The sequence below is a fragment of the Temnothorax nylanderi genome, unplaced genomic scaffold, assembly GCF_030848795.1.
Source record: "Temnothorax nylanderi isolate EJ_2023f unplaced genomic scaffold, tnyl_v1.0 TNYL_tig0102_pilon, whole genome shotgun sequence".
Taxonomy (NCBI): Eukaryota; Metazoa; Arthropoda; class Insecta; order Hymenoptera; family Formicidae; genus Temnothorax; species Temnothorax nylanderi.
This window is the reverse complement of record NW_027249164.1, coordinates 322,143-335,838: the sequence shown is the minus strand read 5'-3', so window position 1 is coordinate 335,838 and position 13,696 is coordinate 322,143. Positions and strand designations below refer to the sequence as shown.

The 13,696-nt window shown below is 42.7% G+C and overlaps 1 long non-coding RNA gene across 2 annotated transcripts in view; it reads left to right on the top strand.

Moving 5' to 3' along the window:
• Positions 1-13,696, top strand: part of LOC139775706 (uncharacterized) — a 127,216-nt gene that overhangs the window by 110,986 nt on the left and 2,534 nt on the right. The gene's annotated exons all lie outside the window — the stretch shown is intronic.

Genomic DNA, 13,696 nt, shown 5'->3' with positions numbered 1-13,696 from the left:
TTACGCCACTTAGGCAGCATCGAATGGACGACGCTCTCATTGTTTGTAGCGTGTACTCGTCAGTTTTTTCCCTTTTCTTTCGCGCCACCGATGCGCGAACACCTGCGACTAAAGTACAAAAAATTCACGTAATAATTAACGTAATAAGTTTACGTAATAAATTACATGAATCTGTAAAAGAACATGCTTTTTATGAATTTAAATAAATTTTACTTCGAGAAAATGTAGTTTGGCTTTGCACTTATTATGACGATATGTGGATAATATTTGATTTGATCGTGTATTATATAAAAAGTCTTAGCTTCTGAAAGCTCTTTCTACTATATAATAAATAATAATTTTAGACGTAAAATAAAAATGCATATAATCGACAGACATAATAGTCGATGAAGAAATATGAAAGTTTGGGCTCTTGTCACTTGATGTCGCACTTTTTTATCATGATTCTCTTTCCGTTTACATTAACTGATGTCATTATCTTCACTACTATTTTTATCTTACTGATGATATTATTAAAGATGATCGGTTTTTTGATAATTTTTCGATAACTATAAATTAAAATGGACTAGAGAAATTTTGATATGATCGAAGAACATTGATATTATCGACAGTTTCGGCTGCACTGAAACAGAACCTCTCTGACTGAGGGTAACTACACGAGGATTCTAACTTATCAAGTCTTTAATTGTTTTGCTTATATCGAGAAATTACAGTCTTTTTATGTATATTTATGTATTATATGTAATGTTCTCGGTGATTTTTCATAAATATTGAAAGAATGTGTGACGTAGTAAAAATCATTTTCAAGATAAAAATATTTTATGAAACTTGCATCAATAGAATCGATGCAATCATTACCGCTACTAATCTATGTTCGCTTGAATTGAGCGTAATTTCTATATCACTCACTATATCACTATACCCCTCAAATTTCACTTTGTTAGCAAAAGATAAATGGTCGTAATAAATATAATATACGATATGAAAAAAATGCAAAAATAAAAGAGAACAAATCTGTCTTTACGATGTAATAATAGCTATTTTTATACTAAATTTATGAATTTATATAAATATATATATTCCGTTTTTATAAAAAACGTACGTCGATAAAAAGAGATATCTTATTATCCCAGAAAATTGATATATATCTGCCCAAGGGTTCTTTTATATATACTGCATACATTATGAAATAAAAAATATCCCTTATATTAGTATGGAAAATAGAAACGATTTTATGCTCTCCGGGAACATGAAATTTTTTTTAATTACACAAAAGGAGTGGACACAGAGACTTGAGTTTTTAAATTTTTAAGATGACTTTTTGCACAAGAATTATTTTATTGTATAACTGTATTGATAAAAGTACATACAGAAATCAAATCACTTTTTGAGATGATTTTTATCTTCTTGGGAATAAGATGGGGGTGATGTAATACCAACGTAAAACATTTCTTGATGAGTAACATACACCCCTTTAGATGGCGCGTGCTGTATGTTCATATCTATGCTGGCGTTGTTTCTCTGTTTGCAAGATGCGTTGCATATTGAATTACATTCAGTACGTTCGCAACGTCTTGAAACACTTGAAAATGTCCCTCCATTTGGACATTTAAAGAGATATCCTTGAAGTGCACCATGTGCATCGCGGTGGCATTCATAGTACGCATTGGAACAACCCTTATTATAAGGAAAACGCCCTGTTCTTGGACATAATTTTCTTGTGGGAGCTTTCAGCTGAAAAAGTAATAATTAAATTTATATAGGATTTATATCCCATAAATGTAAATTTAGCCATAACATTTAAGAATTATGTAATACTATTACAAATTAAAAATTTTTCCAAAAATTATACTATGTAAAAAATATATCACTTGTCAAAAAATATATCACATTTTTAATTATAAATTCGATTATTTTTATAATTAGATACACATGCATGTGCAGTTCGCCCCGCGCGTTTAATCAAATATCAAATCTTTCATTAGATTACATTTATAGAGAATTTTATAAGTTTAATTTTAAAATTTGGATAAAAACAGTTACAATTATAAATTATAAAAGAATATCTAAAACAGCAGAATATATTAAATAAAATAGAGCATTACTGTCAACCAAAAATAAAAATTAAAAACTGAATAGTTTTAAAGCAATTATGTATCTCACAAGAACTTCAAACAAATGAAAAACTATTTTGACAGCGCTGCATTATAAAATTAAAGAGTCCTATAAAATAAAAAAAATGTTTCTGCTCGGATGTTATTGAAAGGAAAATAATATATATAATCATCTTTAAAACTCTCGACAAATTAATTAGAATACGTAGAATGACATATACATATAAATAAAGAATGCTAATACTATATTATACTTACAATTGATTTTGATATAGCTTGAGCATAAGAATTGAAGTTTATACAATCGGAATATCCAGGAAGACTTTGGTAAACGCTATTTTCATTCACACATTGTTTTTTTGTCTCATCAAAAATTGTGCCATCTGGGCAGGTAAATACGACAACTTTAGCGCCCACCTTGTTTACTGTTGTACATTGATAGAAAACATTGCAGTATTTTGGATGACGTCGGAAACCTGTAGGACAAACTAAAACTATTTGATCGGCAGTCAAATTTCCAATAGGACAATCGATTTCGGTAGGAGTAGTAAACGTTGTAGATAATGTAGTTAACTCCGTAGAAACTGGGAAATCTTCCGTTGGAACAACTGGGGTCGTTACAACCTCCCCGCTGCCCTCTCCGCTGTCGCTACCTTCTTTGCTTCCAGATTCTTGACTTTCCTTGCTCTTGCTGTCTTCCTTGCTTCCAGAGTCGCCCTCGGTTGGAACAACTGGGGTCGTTACAACTTCCCCGCTGCCTTCTCCACTGTTGCTACCTTCTTTGCTTCCAGATTCTTGACTCTCTTTGCTCTTGCTGTCTTCCTTGCTTCCGGAGTCACCCTCGGTTGGCACAACTGGGGTCGTTACGACCTCCCCGCTGTCCTCTCCACTGTTGCTACCTTCTTTGCTTCCAGATTCTTGACTCCCCTTGCTCTTGCTGTCTTCCTTGCTTCCAGAGTCGCCCTCGGTTGGAACAACTGGGGTCGTTACAACTTCCCCGCTGCCTTCTCCACTGTTGCTACCTTCTTTGCTTCCAGATTCTTGACTCTCTTTGCTCTTGCTGTCTTCCTTGCTTCCGGAGTCACCCTCGGTTGGCACAACTGGGGTCGTTACGACCTCCCCGCTGTCCTCTCCACTGTTGCTACCTTCTTTGCTTCCAGATTCTTGACTCTCCTTGCTCTTGCTGTCTTCCTTGCTTCCAGAGTCGCCCTCGGTTGGAACAACTGGGGTCGTTACAACTTCCCCGCTGCCTTCTCCACTGTTGCTACCTTCTTTGCTTCCAGATTCTTGACTCTCCTTGCTCTTGCTGTCTTCCTTGCTTCCAGAGTCGCCCTCGGTTGGAACAACTGGGGTCGTTACAACTTCCCCGCTGCCATCTCCGCTGTCGCTACCTTCTTTGCTTCCAGATTCTTGACTCTCTTTGCTCTTGCTGTCTTCCTTGCTTCCGGAGTCACCCTCGGTTGGCACAACTGGGGTCGTTACGACCTCCCCGCTGTCCTCTCCGCTGTTGCTACCTTCTTTGCTTCCAGATTCTTGACTCTCCTTGCTCTTGCTGTCTTCCTTGCTTCCAGAGTCGCCCTCGGTTGGAACAACTGGGGTCGTTACAACTTCCCCGCTGCCTTCTCCACTGTCGCTACCTTCTTTGCTTCCAGATTCTTGACTCTCTTTGCTCTTGCTGTCTTCCTTGCTTCCGGAGTCGCCCTCGGTTGGAAGTGGGGTCGTTGCAACCTCTCCGCTGCCCTCTCCGCTGTTGCTACCTTCTTTACTTCCAGATTCTTGACTCTCCTTGCTCTTGCTGTCTTCCTTGCTTCCAGAGTCGCCCTCGGTTGGAACAACTGGGGTCGTTACAACTTCCCCGCTGCCTTCTCCACTGTTGCTACCTTCTTTGCTTCCAGATTCTTGACTCTCCTTGCTCTTGCTGTCTTCCTTGCTTCCAGAGTCGCCCTCGGTTGGAACAACTGGGGTCGTTACAACTTCCCCGCTGCCTTCTCCACTGTTGCTACCTTCTTTGCTTCCAGATTCTTGACTCTCTTTGCTCTTGCTGTCTTCCTTGCTTCCGGAGTCGCCCTCGGTTGGAAGTGGGGTCGTTACAACCTCCCCGCTGCCTTCTCCACTGTTGCTACCTTCTTTGCTTCCAGATTCTTGACTCTCTTTGCTCTTGCTGTCTTCCTTGCTTCCGGAGTCACCCTCGGTTGGCACAACTGGGGTCGTTACGACCTCCCCGCTGTCCTCTCCACTGTTGCTACCTTCTTTGCTTCCAGATTCTTGACTCTCCTTGCTCTTGCTGTCTTCCTTGCTTCCAGAGTCGCCCTCGGTTGGAACAACTGGAGTCGTTACAACTTCCCCGCTGCCTTCTCCACTGTTGCTACCTTCTTTGCTTCCAGATTCTTGACTCTCCTTGCTCTTGCTGTCTTCCTTGCTTCCAGAGTCGCCCTCGGTTGGAACAACTGGGGTCGTTACAACTTCCCCGCTGCCATCTCCGCTGTCGCTACCTTCTTTGCTTCCAGATTCTTGACTCTCTTTGCTCTTGCTGTCTTCCTTGCTTCCGGAGTCACCCTCGGTTGGCACAACTGGGGTCGTTACGACCTCCCCGCTGTCCTCTCCGCTGTTGCTACCTTCTTTGCTTCCAGATTCTTGACTCTCCTTGCTCTTGCTGTCTTCCTTGCTTCCAGAGTCGCCCTCGGTTGGAACAACTGGGGTCGTTACAACTTCCCCGCTGCCTTCTCCACTGTTGCTACCTTCTTTGCTTCCAGATTCTTGACTCTCTTTGCTCTTGCTGTCTTCCTTGCTTCCGGAGTCGCCCTCGGTTGGAAGTGGGGTCGTTGCAACCTCTCCGCTGCCCTCTCCGCTGTCGCTACCTTCTTTGCTTCCAGATTCTTGACTTTCCTTGCTCTTGCTGTCTTCCTTGCTTCCGGAGTCACCCTCGGTTGGAAGTGGGGTCGTTACAACCTCCCCGCTGCCCTCTCCGCTGTTGCTACCTTCTTTACTTCCAGATTCTTGACTCTCCTTGCTCTTGCTGTCTTCCTTGCTTCCAGAGTCGCCCTCGGTTGGAACAACTGGGGTCGTTACAACTTCCCCGCTGCCTTCTCCACTGTTGCTACCTTCTTTGCTTCCAGATTCTTGACTCTCTTTGCTCTTGCTGTCTTCCTTGCTTCCGGAGTCGCCCTCGGTTGGAAGTGGGGTCGTTACAACCTCCCCGCTGCCTTCTCCACTGTTGCTACCTTCTTTGCTTCCAGATTCTTGACTCTCTTTGCTCTTGCTGTCTTCCTTGCTTCCGGAGTCACCCTCGGTTGGCACAACTGGGGTCGTTACAACTTCCCCGCTGCCATCTCCGCTGTCGCTACCTTCTTTGCTTCCAGATTCTTGACTCTCTTTGCTCTTGCTGTCTTCCTTGCTTCCGGAGTCACCCTCGGTTGGCACAACTGGGGTCGTTACGACCTCCCCGCTGTCCTCTCCGCTGTTGCTACCTTCTTTGCTTCCAGATTCTTGACTCTCCTTGCTCTTGCTGTCTTCCTTGCTTCCAGAGTCGCCCTCGGTTGGAACAACTGGGGTCGTTACAACTTCCCCGCTGCCTTCTCCACTGTTGCTACCTTCTTTGCTTCCAGATTCTTGACTCTCTTTGCTCTTGCTGTCTTCCTTGCTTCCGGAGTCGCCCTCGGTTGGAAGTGGGGTCGTTACAACCTCTCCGCTGCCCTCTCCGCTGTCGCTACCTTCTTTGCTTCCAGATTCTTGACTTTCCTTGCTCTTGCTGTCTTCCTTGCTTCCGGAGTCACCCTCGGTTGGAAGTGGGGTCGTTACAACCTCCCCGCTGCCCTCTCCGCTGTTGCTACCTTCTTTACTTCCAGATTCTTGACTCTCCTTGCTCTTGCTGTCTTCCTTGCTTCCAGAGTCGCCCTCGGTTGGAACAACTGGGGTCGTTACAACTTCCCCGCTGCCTTCTCCACTGTTGCTACCTTCTTTGCTTCCAGATTCTTGACTCTCTTTGCTCTTGCTGTCTTCCTTGCTTCCGGAGTCGCCCTCGGTTGGAAGTGGGGTCGTTACAACCTCCCCGCTGCCTTCTCCACTGTTGCTACCTTCTTTGCTTCCAGATTCTTGACTCTCTTTGCTCTTGCTGTCTTCCTTGCTTCCGGAGTCACCCTCGGTTGGCACAACTGGGGTCGTTACAACTTCCCCGCTGCCTTCTCCACTGTTGCTACTTTCTTTGCTTCCAGATTCTTGACTCTCTTTGCTCTTGCTGTCTTCCTTGCTTCCGGAGTCGCCCTCGGTTGGAAGTGGGGTCGTTACAACCTCTCCGCTGCCCTCTCCGCTGTCGCTACCTTCTTTGCTTCCAGATTCTTGACTTTCCTTGCTCTTGCTGTCTTCCTTGCTTCCGGAGTCGCCCTCGGTTGGCACAACTGGGGTCGTTACGACCTCACCGCTGCCCTCTCCGCTGTTGCTACCTTCTTTACTTCCAGATTCTTGACTCTCCTTACTCTTGCTGTCTTCCTTGCTTCCAGAGTCGCCCTCGGTTGGAACAACTGGGGTCGTTACAACTTCCCCGCTGTCTTCTCCACTGTTGCTACCTTCTTTGCTTCCAGATTCTTGACTCTCTTTGCTCTTGCTGTCTTCCTTACTTCCGGAGTCACCCTCGGTTGGCACAACTGGGGTCGTTACAACTTCCCCGCTGCCATCTCCGCTGTCGCTACCTTCTTTGCTTCCAGATTCTTGACTCTCCTTGCTCTTGCTGTCTTCCTTGCTTCCAGAGTCGCCCTCGGTTGGAACAACTGGGGTCGTTACAACTTCCCCGCTGCCATCTCCGCTGTCGCTACCTTCTTTGCTTCCAGATTCTTGACTCTCTTTGCTCTTGCTGTCTTCCTTGCTTTCGGAGTCGCCCTCGGTTGGAAGTGGGGTCGTTACAACCTCCCCGCTGCCTTCTCCACTGTTGCTACCTTCTTTGCTTCCAGATTCTTGACTCTCTTTGCTCTTGCTGTCTTCCTTGCTTCCGGAGTCACCCTCGGTTGGAAGTGGGGTCGTTACAACCTCCCCGCTGCCCTCTCCGCTGTTGCTACCTTCTTTGCTTCCAGATTCTTGACTCTCCTTGCTCTTGCTGTCTTCCTTGCTTCCAGAGTCGCCTTCGGTTGGAACAACTGGGGTCGTTACAACTTCCCCGCTGCCTTCTCCACTGTTGCTACCTTCTTTGCTTCCAGATTCTTGACTCTCTTTGCTCTTGCTGTTCTCCTTGCTTCCGGAGTCACCCTCGGTTGGCACAGCTGGGGTCGTTACAACCTCCCCGCTGCCTTCTCCACTGTTGCTACCTTCTTTGCTTCCAGATTCTTGACTCTCTTTGCTCTTGCTGTCTTCCTTGCTTCCGGAGTCACCCTCGGTTGGCACAACTGGGGTCGTTACAACTTCCCCGCTGCCATCTCCGCTGTCGCTACCTTCTTTGCTTCCAGATTCTTGACTCTCTTTGCTCTTGCTGTCTTCCTTGCTTCCGGAGTCGCCCTCGGTTGGAAGTGGGGTCGTTACAACCTCCCCGCTGCCCTCTCCGCTGTTGCTACCTTCTTTACTTCCAGATTCTTGACTCTCCTTGCTCTTGCTGTCTTCCTTGCTTCCAGAGTCGCCCTCGGTTGGAACAACTGGGGTCGTTACAACTTCCCCGCTGCCTTCTCCACTGTTGCTACCTTCTTTGCTTCCAGATTCTTGACTCTCCTTGCTCTTGCTGTCTTCCTTGCTTCCAGAGTCGCCCTCGGTTGGAACAACTGGGGTCGTTACAACTTCCCCGCTGCCTTCTCCACTGTTGCTACCTTCTTTGCTTCCAGATTCTTGACTCTCTTTGCTCTTGCTGTCTTCCTTGCTTCCAGAGTCGCCCTCGGTTGGAACAACTGGGGTCGTTACAACTTCCCCGCTGCCTTCTCCACTGTTGCTACCTTCTTTGCTTCCAGATTCTTGACTCTCTTTGCTCTTGCTGTCTTCCTTGCTTCCAGAATCGCCCTCGGTTGGAAGTGGGGTCGTTACAACCTCCCCGCTGCCCTCTCCGCTGTCGCTACCTTCTTTGCTTCCAGATTCTTGACTTTCCTTGCTCTTGCTGTCTTCCTTGCTTCCGGAGTCACCCTCAGTTGGCACAACTGGGGTCGTTACAACCTCCCCGCTGCCCTCTCCGCTGTTGCTACCTTCTTTGCTTCCAGATTCTTGACTCTCCTTGCTCTTGCTGTCTTCCTTGCTTCCAGAGTCGCCCTCGGTCGGGACAACTGGGGTTGTTACGACCTCCCCGCTGCCTTCTCCGCTGTTGCTACCTTCTTTGCTTCCAGATTCTTGACTCTCTTTGCTCTTGCTGTCTTCCTTGCTTCCGGAGTCACCCTCGGTTGGCACAACTGGGGTCGTTACGACCTCCCCGCTGCCCTCTCCGCTGTTGCTACCTTCTTTGCTTCCAGATTCTTGACTCTCCTTGCTTTTGCTGTCTTCCTTGCTTCCAGAGTCGCCCTCGGTCGGGACAACTGGAGTTGTTACGACCTCCCCGCTGCCTTCTCCGCTGCCGCTACCTTCTTTGCTTCCAGATTCTTGACTTTCCTTGCTCTTGCTGTCTTCCTTGCTTCCGGAGTCACCCTCGGTTGGCACAACTGGGGTCGTTACGACCTCCCCGCTGCCCTCTCCGCTGTTGCTACCTTCTTTGCTTCCAGATTCTTGACTCTCCTTGCTCTTGCTGTCTTCCTTGCTTCCAGAGTCGCCCTCGGTTGGAACAACTGGGGTCGTTACAACTTCCCCGCTGCCCTCTCCGCTGTTGCTACCTTCTTTGCTTCCAGATTCTTGACTCTCCTTGCTTTTGCTGTCTTCCTTGCTTCCAGAGTCGCCCTCGGTCGGGACAACTGGAGTTGTTACGACCTCCCCGCTGCCTTCTCCGCTGCCGCTACCTTCTTTGCTTCCAGATTCTTGACTTTCCTTGCTCTTGCTGTCTTCCTTGCTTCCGGAGTCACCCTCGGTTGGCACAACTGGGGTCGTTACGACCTCCCCGCTGCCCTCTCCGCTGTTGCTACCTTCTTTGCTTCCAGATTCTTGACTCTCCTTGCTCTTGCTGTCTTCCTTGCTTCCGGAGTCGCCCTCGGTCGGGACAACTGGGGTCGTTACAACCTCCCCGCTGCCTTCTCCACTGTTGCTACCTTCTTTGCTTCCAGATTCTTGACTCTCCTTGCTTTTGCTGTCTTCCTTGCTTCCAGAGTCGCCCTCGGTCGGGACAACTGGAGTTGTTACGACCTCCCCGCTGCCTTCTCCGCTGCCGCTACCTTCTTTGCTTCCAGATTCTTGACTTTCCTTGCTCTTGCTGTCTTCCTTGCTTCCGGAGTCACCCTCGGTTGGCACAACTGGGGTCGTTACGACCTCCCCGCTGCCCTCTCCGCTGTTGCTACCTTCTTTGCTTCCAGATTCTTGACTCTCCTTGCTCTTGCTGTCTTCCTTGCTTCCGGAGTCGCCCTCGGTCGGGACAACTGGGGTCGTTACAACCTCCCCGCTGCCTTCTCCACTGTTGCTACCTTCTTTGCTTCCAGATTCTTGACTCTCCTTGCTCTTGCTGTCTTCGTTACTTCCGGAGTCGCCCTCGGTCGGGACAACTGGGGTTGTTACGACCTCCCCGCTGCCTTCTCCGCTGTTGCTACCTTCTTTGCTTCCAGATTCTTGACTCTCCTTGCTCTTGCTGTCTTCCTTACTTCCGGAGTCGCCCTCGGTTGGAAGTGGGGTCGTTACGACCTCCCCGCTGTTCTCTCCGCTGCTGCTACCTTCTTTGCTTCCAGATTCTTGACTCTCTTTGCTTTTGCTGTCTTCCTTGCTTCCAGAGTCTCCCTCGGTTGGAACAACTGGGGTCGTTACAACCTCTCCGCTGCCCTCTCCGCTGTTGCTACTTTCTTTGCTTCCAGAGTCTCCCTCGGTTGGAACAACTGGGGTTGTTACAACCTCTCCGCTGCCCTCTCCGCTGCCCTCTTCGCTGCTCTCTCCGCTGTTGCTACTTTCTTTGCTTCCAGATCCGCTGTTTTCTTTACTTTCTTTGCTCCCTTTATGAAGGAGAATATTGAATGTTTTAATTTTCATTAAAAGATTTTTTGAAATTGTATGGAATAAGAAAATTTTTTGTATTATGATATTTTAAATCATTTTGTATTTTATTTTTTAAATTAATCTTAATTTACTGTATATTTTTATTATTTTATAATTTTTAATAATTTTTTTTATATAATACATAGTGCGGGCGCGTTGAATATTTGATTAAATAATTAATTTTTCATATTTATATAGCTCTATCACTCCGATTTTTCAATGGTATATTCGAAAATCAAACTTACTAAGTTTAAAATGACTATGAATTAGCTTGTTCTTTATATGAACATCAATGTTGTATTGACATGACATTACTACAAAATCAAAATGAGAATAGAGTAAGAATATTAGTGATATATGTGAAGAAACAAGAGCTAAATTGTGTTTTGTGATATAGTATATATCATCAGATCACGTGAAATATTTATACCGAGGAAAGTGAAATTAATCGTTTATGAATATTAAAATAAATTATTTTTAATAGAAAGGGTTTATAATTCATCTTTTTTTAAATTATCATATCTCTTTTGATTTATAAATTCCGAAGTAACATTCAGCGATATGACTGGTGAATCTGATCTTTCTTACGTGTTATGTTAAGCTCCATTTTGAGGCTAGTGTTCTTCAAATTCTTTCGAATATTTAAAGTTTAATATTTTTGGGAAGAATATTTTTATGTCTGCAACTTGTTTATTTTATTTACTAAATTAATGATAATTTAATTACCTGAACCACGCTTTTTAAACCATCGATAAATGCACACCCCTCTTCCACTTCTCAGGGGATGCGTGCAGATTCCATGTATATATGAGAAAACTTTGCGAAATCTGCATGTGTGAACTATCTGAACAAATTTAGGCCGAAATATGCCTCCAGTTCTTATGCATTCATAATATTTACTGCAATCGTTTACGTCGGCATAGACACCTGCTCTTCTACATTTAAATGGCGTACGATATCGAGGAGGATATTGTGGTTGTTGGAGAATTGTATTTGTCGGTAACAAGTCATTGTCCTGACTATACGTTTCTAAAATGAAAATTAGAATATGTAATATAATAAAGGATTATGACCATTTTTTCGTTGCTTTCACTAGTATACGTTAATTAAACTAATTGTATTTTTACAGATCTTTTCTGATTTATCTCTACTTTTTTATAAATTAATGGAAGTATTTTAATTTCTTACCATTCTTAACGTTATAGAGTTCCTGTCCATAGCTCGAAGTGTATCGATTATCTTCTGCGTTAAATTTACCGTGACAAAAAGATAGAAATGCAATTGAGAGATAAATAATTTCCTGCATTGTAGAAAATTTAATTCATCTGTAAATGAAGAAAAATTCAAGAAGTAGTGTTTTATTGCCTGCTGGAAACAATATTTTATCTTTCCAATAAAATAATAACTTTGTAAATAATAAAATTAAAACTGGATCTCAGTTTTTACACAAAGTTTTCATCTTGCAACCGTTAATATTATAAAAATATAATTAATATGAAATTGCCACAGAAACAATCTTCGTTAAATCCCGATTAAAATTTATGCGTGATAAAAACGAAGTGTCAAACGATGCAAAAGAATAAGTTACTTACTTCGCTGTTGAACTTTTGATGATCTCGTAACAGCGAGATGATTCGACCACAGTCTGTATCCTTTGAAAGTCTACAGAGTTATAACATTACAAAATACATATAGTGAGTTTTAATATATATGTTTGTGGGGGGATACATTGCACGTGTCAACGTGTATAATATTGATAAATCCACAACCGGTTTCCAATTGAATAAATTTAAAAGAAAGCTTTATTCAGTCCAATGTGTAATTAAAATTTACGTAGCACATGCGTCGTTATAAATTAACAGATAATTCTGATATTGTCTCATGAGATATATATATATATTACTGAATATATATGTAATTGAGATATTATGTTAACAAACATAATTAAACAATCAATATAAATGGCTTTTCTTCAAAAATAATTAAACAAAGTTAATAACGATACATGGTTGCCATTCTTGCATGTTCTAAAAGGAAAAGACAGAGGATTCCGCAGAGGATAGTAGTTTTAATATTAGTTTATTATTTCAGTCCATTTTCAGAATACAGTTACAGATAACAGTTAAAGATGCCTGTTTATTTTTTAAAATTACATTTGTGGGAATGCAACATTTATAGATAATCTTCAACAGTAGATGTTCTCAGGGCCGCAAGAAGACCAGCTTCAATACCAACTTGCCACTTGTCTCAATATTAGCTCACGCGGCAATACATATTATGTACAAAGCATATAGCAAGCAGATGAAAGTAAAATTAGTTTACATTGTGTTTTTAAACAGAGAAATTTCTCGAACGTCGTAGATACATAAAGTAAATAGAAAATTATCCATATCGATGTACATGACTTGTGTACGTCAATCTATTCGAATGTTCGGAAAAGTAAATGATAAGACGTGTGGCGATTCAGTTGCATTATCCAAATATCGTTATTTTAATTCTGACAATTAACGTCACATTCCGGCACGAGTCCAGTTGATAAGACCAATGACATTTTCCTGGTTCATTTGTTCAAGGTTTGACAATCCAAGATCCTCTGTGCTTCGATCTGCAAGTGGCAATAGATAAATCAAATTTAATAAATCGTGAATAACGATGCATATCGCTTTTACAATTATTCTGATAAATATTTGCCGTGATATTTGCAATAAATAAGTGGGTATTATATTTCGAATATCGCACAATAATTTACGGTCAGCGATATCATATCGAAATTATAAGTCTTCCACAATTAAAATTAGTATAGTTAAGAAATGCACGAGCAGATTAATTGTGTTTTTATAATAACAACCACTTGTCACGGCTTATTAAATTTTCAAGTTAACTCCGCATCTTCGTAGCTCATACCTGAATGAACGAATATAATTTTAACAATTGTTCCAGCGATGCACCTTGCGACGAACAATCCGTACCACTCGATCTAATTCGCATATCTTGGCTCCTTTTACCTTGGCCCCATCCGGTAGAAAAATTTAACTGAGCTTCACCATTCGCAATAAGAATTAAGAAAAGAAATGCTATAGCAAATAAGCTCATAGACATCTTACAGAACCTTAAAAAAAAATTGTTACGTATATACATTGTATTGTTAGAAATAATAGAAATTATTGTGCTTCTGTGTAAAAATATCGGCTATAAATAGCGGCTCTCGGAAATATTGTAATGAATTGAATTTATAATGTAAATGATCAATATTTATTTTTAAGTATTTATTATTTTACGTTAAGTAATAAATATTTATGTTATATCGTAATAATAAAATATTTTTGAATATTTATATAGATGACACCGTGGACGTGTTGTAATAAATATGCATAAGGTATTATACGTATGTAAAATATGCTTCAAACTAAAAAATATTTCTCGTAGAAAATTCGCAAATATATAACGCATATAATAATGCAATCAAAAATACGAATGATAGCTATATATGCAAATTTTTATGAAGAAGAATTTATAAATTC